A 6,639-nucleotide genomic window follows, 5' to 3' on the forward strand; every position below is an offset into this window, starting at 1 on the left:
CAGGAATGAAAAATAGATGAGCATATAGACTTGAAAACACAACAGAACTAGAGGCAATGTAGGTGCAGCCTTTCATGGATAACGCTTGAAATAAGGAAAAGTGAGTGCTTCTTACTTCATTGTCAAAGACTTTTTCTGGCTCCAAGTTACATATCTAATAAGGTTTTGTTTCCCAGTCTCCGGTTTATTAGTCCCTCTCTGCTCACTTGTGCCATGTTCATGCTGATGTAGCATTGCATTTCTGCCTTCCTTTCCTGTTTTATATCAACCTGAAATTCTCTCAGTCATCTTTATTGTGTACAGTAGATGTAGGTTTTCCAGTTTGCCCTCCAGGCTCAAAGCATTAGTGAGATCGAAGCAATAAACCTCCTCTTTCTTACAGGAAAGGAAATAGGAAAACTAACCTGAGTTTTTTGGTTTGGACCTTGCTAAAGGACTATTTGCCTTCTCAGTCCTTCCTTGGAGCCAAAAGCTTGTGTCCTCTTGAATTGCATGCCAGATATCTCCACTGATGGCTATGGAAATGTTTATCAAGAGGTCTGAATGTCACCTCCCTGCTGCAGATTCCCAGAGAGGGTCGGCCGCTTGGGCAGCTGGTGGAGCAGAGCGCGAAGAGATGCATGTCCTGGCCAGGTCTTCGCTGTCCCTGCTCACCTCCTCTGCTATCATTCATTGGTAAGGCACAGCGGCTGCTGCTTGGACATGAAACATCTCCTTCAAAATGATTCCTTCTTTCCAAAATTACAGTAACTGCATTAGCATACCTCCTGTTTCACACAGGTGATTACTCAAGGCAGGTGCTACAGGCTTTCAGGAGTGATATTTATGCCTGTTCTAGGTTTCTGAGAGGACAGTGTGGTTTTTGGTCTCCTTCAGAGCTTTATGGGCCTTTCCTATGGGTCATATTTCACCCTTCTCCCATGTAGCTGTGCTCTTGCGCTGGAAGCCCTTTTTCTCCCTCCTGCTGCAGAGGTACTTGCACTAATCTTACTGTATAAGCTCTTTTCTAATTCCATTTTTGCAGCCCAGCTGATAAATACTGTAATGTTTAAGTACTTACCAACCATTGTCTGCAATGATTTATTAATCAAGATTTATCACTTGAAGTAAGAGGCTTAGCTTGTGCACACAGCGGCTGTGATACGCAGTGCAAGCAGGCAGGGACGCCGTCCTTCGTGCAGATGTCGCAAGAGCTGTGCTCAGAAAGTGTGCGCATTGCTTGCGGGTATTTGATCAAATCAAGTTTTATTTACTTATTCTCACCTGGTTCTTATCACTGCTTCTGCCTGAAACTGAAATCACAGGTAGCATTCGTCACGCTATTAATTTTGTGTTGTAAGTGTCATTAGATTTGGTGTGTGGGAGAAATATGAAAATGAATAAATGCCTTGCTTGCCTGCTGGAGGTTTTCTCCCCCCACTTACAGCATAGCCAGACTGAAACTTAAAAGCATTTGAGGGAGGTAAGAAGAAGAAGAAGCAGCTGAAGAAGAAAAGGGAAAAGAGCAGGGTAGTTGTGGCTTGCCATGCTGGATTTCCACCCCATCCGCGCGGGACTGCCCTTGTGGGGTGACCCTATCTCTGCTCAGTCAGGATCCTGTCTCCTGGTGGACCAGTGGTTGGTTCTTCTGTGGCCAAGCAGGGATTTCTGAGAAGATCTGTAGGAGGAGGCTGAGACGTGGTAATCTCAGTCAGTGACTCTCATTTCCCTGTACAGCCAGCAGAAAGGAGATGCTTCCAAAGGGAAACTTCTGGGAGTACTCCGACACTATCCTGGGGTACGGTAGGGGCTCACCTCTCTCCACGCACCATAAGGGAGGCTGGCTTTGGAAGAGGTATCTTACGTTTAGGTGCTTCCATGGGACACCTGAACCCTACCTTGCATGCCAGAGGGTGGGGAGGAAATGCATCAGCATTTGGGGTGGGATGGAGCTGCTGTCTGAATGTGATTTTTTTTATCATTTCTGAAACTAGCAGTTTTATTTCCAGAGCAAGGTTATTGTATTCCCATGGAGGTGCTCAGGTATCAGAGATGGGCGAAGTGTGCCACGGAGGGATAGGCTTGGGCTCTCTTTTCAGCAGCTGCAAAGCACCTGGACTCCCCTGAAATCCATTACCTTTGTCCACCTACCCCAGCTCCAATACATCTCCCATTTCTGCATAGTTATATTCCTTTCCTCCGACTACATGTTTTCAGACATCTCACGTTTCATTCATTAGAATTTTCCTTCCTTCCCTTCCGCCTCGCAAGAGCACAGACACCTCCTGGGGAACCGTCTGCCTCGCTGTTCAAACCCCACCGATACACGTAGCTTTGCCGTTTGACCTTTGAGACATCTCCTCTCTTGGTTACCATTGCCCTTTCACAGCCGCCACCCGGCTGGAGACAGAGCAGATGAATGTGCCGATAGCAGTGCAAGCACCCAGAGGAACACCGAGAAGCACGGCAGTGGCAAGACTCTATTCGCTGGGAAGGATTAAGGCAGGATTTTTATTACTGTGCAAGGTATGTAGGAATAAACAGCTGCTGGAGTTGATTAAATGCCAGCACAAATGTATAATCAATCACAAAAGCCATTAGCTGCAAGCGGAGGCTATCGCTGCCCTGGCAAACACCGTTCCCCAGCAAAGGGGGATCTGGTCTCTCCTTTCCCATGAGGTGGAGAGGAAGTGCATTGGGCTGAAAGCCACACGTGGGAAGGTGAGGAACACCCTGTCTCTGGGATTTGGCATGTTTTGACTCGATCTGCTGGAGCACCGTAGCTGCCATGGACCAACCTTGATAGCAAGAGCCTGAGCCCACCCAGCTTCAGTGTCCTCAGCACTCCCTGACCCCAGGAGCTGAGGGTGATTAGCTGTTAATGGACTAAAGCCAGGCAAAGCAGTGTCCCACAGGGTGGTGGACAGAGATGAGGTGCAGAAGCAGTGCAGACCCAATGTGGGTTTTGTCCATGTCCTCTTCTCCATCCTGCAGCTTTTACTGTTTTGGGGTGAACAGAGAACAAAAGAAAGAGAATACCTAAAAAGGATTATCTTCCATCCCCACAGGTAAGGTGAGGGACCTTAGCTGCTGGTCCTGCTGGGAAAAAACCAAGAAATCCCCCAAGGAAATGGGAGAGATTGGTCCTTACCCAGTTCCACTTTTAGCATTTTTGCCATTCTTCAAAAAATCTCAGATAGTTTAAAAATTGTAACACTCAAAGTTGAGCCAACAGGACTAGATTATCCACCTTGTTTGTATGTCTAGGTCTTTTGAACACCAGCTAGTCAGGATCCTGACTAGGGCACCAGCTTCTTTCCTTCTCTATCTTCTTTCCAAACAGGCAGTGCAGTTTTGTTCTTACTCAGTTTATCTTAAAAGAACTGGTCACTTAAGGGAATGGTCCCTGACCCATTTTTTAATCTCTGCTTTTCTTCTGCAGGCAGAAAGAAACCTCTGGGGGTTTGAGCTTTTATCATGCATCCCAAGTTGTCTCAGAGCTGTGTGGTGAGGACAGGTGGGATGCAGCATGCAGGTTCAACCAGGTGGTCAGGGGACTCTGCTCCCTTCATCTCATGCTGGACTCTGATGCCCACCTTGTTACACAGGTGGGTGCAGGTGCTCTGGCGAGTGTGCTGTGATGTGACGTGTGCTATCTCAGTCAGAAAACCTCCACTGAAAGAAAAGACATCTGAGAAAAAATGATGAAAATCTCTCATGTTTCTGCACCTCTCATGTTTCTGTATTGTACATCTTTTCCAAATGACAGAGGAACCTACTAGTGCAGGAGGAGATACCTGGTTTAGAGGGATGAAATCATTCTTCTGTAACATAGAGACAATTCTCAGCCGGCACCACCAGAAGTACCTCACAGGCACTTTGGGAGGTATGCGCAGATGGTGTTTCCCTAAGGCATAGGTCAAATCCAAACTTGAAACACACATGAGGTCTGGATGGAGGTGCAGGCCCCCCTTCAGGGCGTAGGCCTGTTTGGGTGCATGGTGTCAGAGGCCACCTTCGCCACTGGGTGCACAGATAGTGGACAGGGAGTGCGGAGGCCATGGGAAGACTCGGGGGGTCACACAGGAGCTGGCGACACATTGACTCTTTTACTCTGGGACCAGCTCTGAGCATCTCCAGGAAGGGTTTATGCCTGGACAGGAGATCACCAGGCTGGAGCAAGGATTAGACACTGCTTCACAGAGCAAGGGACACCTGATCATGCCAACAACCTGCAGCATTTCAAAAAGCATCAGCACCTGGATTGCTGTTTCGTAGTCATACCCTTTGCTATTTTGCTGCACAGGGTGAGAGATGCTTTCATTAACAGCACAAGTTTCCACTAAGCCACATGAGTTTTGGTTTGCTTGGTTACTCTCAAGCATGAAAATTAAAGCTAAATTAGAAAAGCAAAAGCCAACGTAAATAGCCTCATGTCTCTAATTAAAGTTGTTTTGATCAATCTTCCACTGAGCGTTTATTTTAAGGCACTTCTATCTTATTTTTTAAAGATAATAAAATGTGATTTTTACAAGCCATGGGCTGGTGCTGACTGCATTCATGCTGGTTTGCTCCTCGTGGGGTGGCCCACACCAGGGTGCCTCCTTGGGTGCAATTCACAGAGCAGACCATATACAAGCATAATTTAAACTCTGTGTTTCATTTCAGAGGAAAGGAAAAGCACCCAATTTTATATCAAGTGATAGGTAGCACTCACAAATTTCATGCAAAGTTTAGAGAAAAGATATTATTGACCTGGTTGTTCAGTAGGTGGTATTGGATTGGGGCCACCTGAATATCCTTTCAGACACAAATGCAACACTCACACCCAAGCACTTACGCTGCCATGTTGGCCAGAATAAATTATCTAAATTTCTACTTCAAGAGGCAACGAGAGCAGAAAAGAAAGTGCAAAGCCAGAGATGCCGAATCAGCCACACTTTCTTAAACATTCACATCTAATTACTGGCAGGATGCGGTGTGGTTACCGTATGTGGTAATTTTGGGAAGCTGCTTCTGAATTCTGATTGATGTCACAGTGCTATGAAATCGCTATGCCTTTTTCTTTAATTCCCCTGCAAATGAGCACCAAGGCGGCTGCCAAGGACAGTGTCTCGGGCTCCCTGTTCTAACACTGAGAGGAGCTACTGAGACCATGGCGGGGGATGGACCTGGACAACATGCAGGCTAACAAGGCTGGCTGAGGCCTCTCCCCTGCCTCCCCCGGCAGGAATCCTCTGCAGAGGTGAGCGTAGGCTGATGGATAGAGAACTCTGTGTGAATGTCCCAGGTACCCAAAGGAGCAGTCACGTCTCGGTGTCACCTTCTTTGAAGTTCCCACATCTCCAGACCTCCCCATCCACTGCACTCCTCTCCAGCACCACATCAGCCCCTCTGCCCCAGGAACCTGACCTGGGTGAAGTTTGTGCAGCCCTTGGGAGCTTGTGATGCCAGATGAGTGCCAAAAGTTACTCCTGAAACCTCTGGGTGTGTAACCTGGCCACAGCCTCCAACTTTTCTGCAGCTGGCGTGTCCCCAGGTTTACAACAAACACAGAAGATGCAGAACAAGTCTGCAGCCTCAGGAATATTTGGCGGTGGAGTGTCCATGCCAGCCCATCAGTACTCGAATCACTCATCTGTTTGTCCGCTTTAAAGCAACCGACTCTACCCACCTCGCTCTCACTGTCACAACAGCCCTCATTATGCCTTGAAGTTCTCGGCACTGTGCCTTCACGCAGTACAGAGTTTTTCTCACTACATCTCAGCCATGGAGTATATTTGCAAATAACAGCTCTCATGACAGCTGGCACCTCTCCTCTCCATCAGCGCCGGTGCCAGTCATCATGCTGGAAATGGCACTGTGGATCACAGGAGCAGTCCAGCAGCCCTGGGTGAGAGCTTGCAAGTCAGTTCATTACTGCCTTTATGCTCTCCCCTAATCTGTTGCAGTGAGCGGTGTCTCTGCCCCTGCTGGAGCTAATGTCATTTTTCATCCTTGTGGTCACTGTTAGCAGTCAAGCAAAAAATGTCAGTTTTAATTACAGCATTTATTTACACATATCTCTCCTGCTTTAAACTGAGAGACAGACCTCCCTCCTCATCACATGCGACTTATACCCTTCTGTTAGAGAAACAGGTATAATTCTTGCCAAACGGAGTAAATCTCTTAGTAGCACCCGCTTATGTGTCTTCTCGAAGCAAATAACTGTAATCAATGACCTATTTAAAAAATGAGAAAATTTGATTTTTTTTTAAAGTGGTTTCAGGCTTGCTAAACAGGTGCTGTAGTAAATCTGGCGTGTCTCTAATATACTGCTCTGGTAATCCCTGTTTGCTTTTTATTTCCACGTGTATTGATTGTTCTCTTTATGACCACAATAAACAAAATTGACAAGAGAATAGCAGACCTCTTTGGAGAAAGCACTCTAAGAAGTATTATCTGAATTACGTTTCTGCTCTTTAAAAGCCAGCTGCAATACGAGATTCCAGCTGCTTGGTTTTCCCGTGGTCCCCTGACCAGCCATCCGTTTACTTGTCAGCATTGGTTTCCATCTCCTAGTTCATCTAATACTTCTCTTCTTTTTCCTATCCACTATTTCTAGTGCTCCTCTTAAGTGCCATCAGTCAGCACCACTGAACCGTGGAGGCTCTCACACCA

General features: G+C 46.9%; 1 long non-coding RNA gene across 1 annotated transcript; it reads left to right on the plus strand.

The window, feature by feature from the left end:
* The first annotated feature begins 359 nt into the window (after nt 1-359).
* LOC135312125 (uncharacterized) lies at nt 360-6,370 on the plus strand. Its single transcript, XR_010371789.1, has 6 exons — nt 360-675; nt 2,251-2,505; nt 3,422-3,587; nt 3,749-3,865; nt 5,073-5,224; nt 5,504-6,370. It is a non-coding gene; the product is annotated as an uncharacterized LOC135312125 (long non-coding RNA).
* Nucleotides 6,371-6,639: the final 269 nt, after the last annotated feature.

The sequence above is a fragment of the Phalacrocorax carbo genome, chromosome 2, assembly GCF_963921805.1.
Source record: "Phalacrocorax carbo chromosome 2, bPhaCar2.1, whole genome shotgun sequence".
Classification (NCBI taxonomy): Eukaryota; Metazoa; Chordata; class Aves; order Suliformes; family Phalacrocoracidae; genus Phalacrocorax; species Phalacrocorax carbo.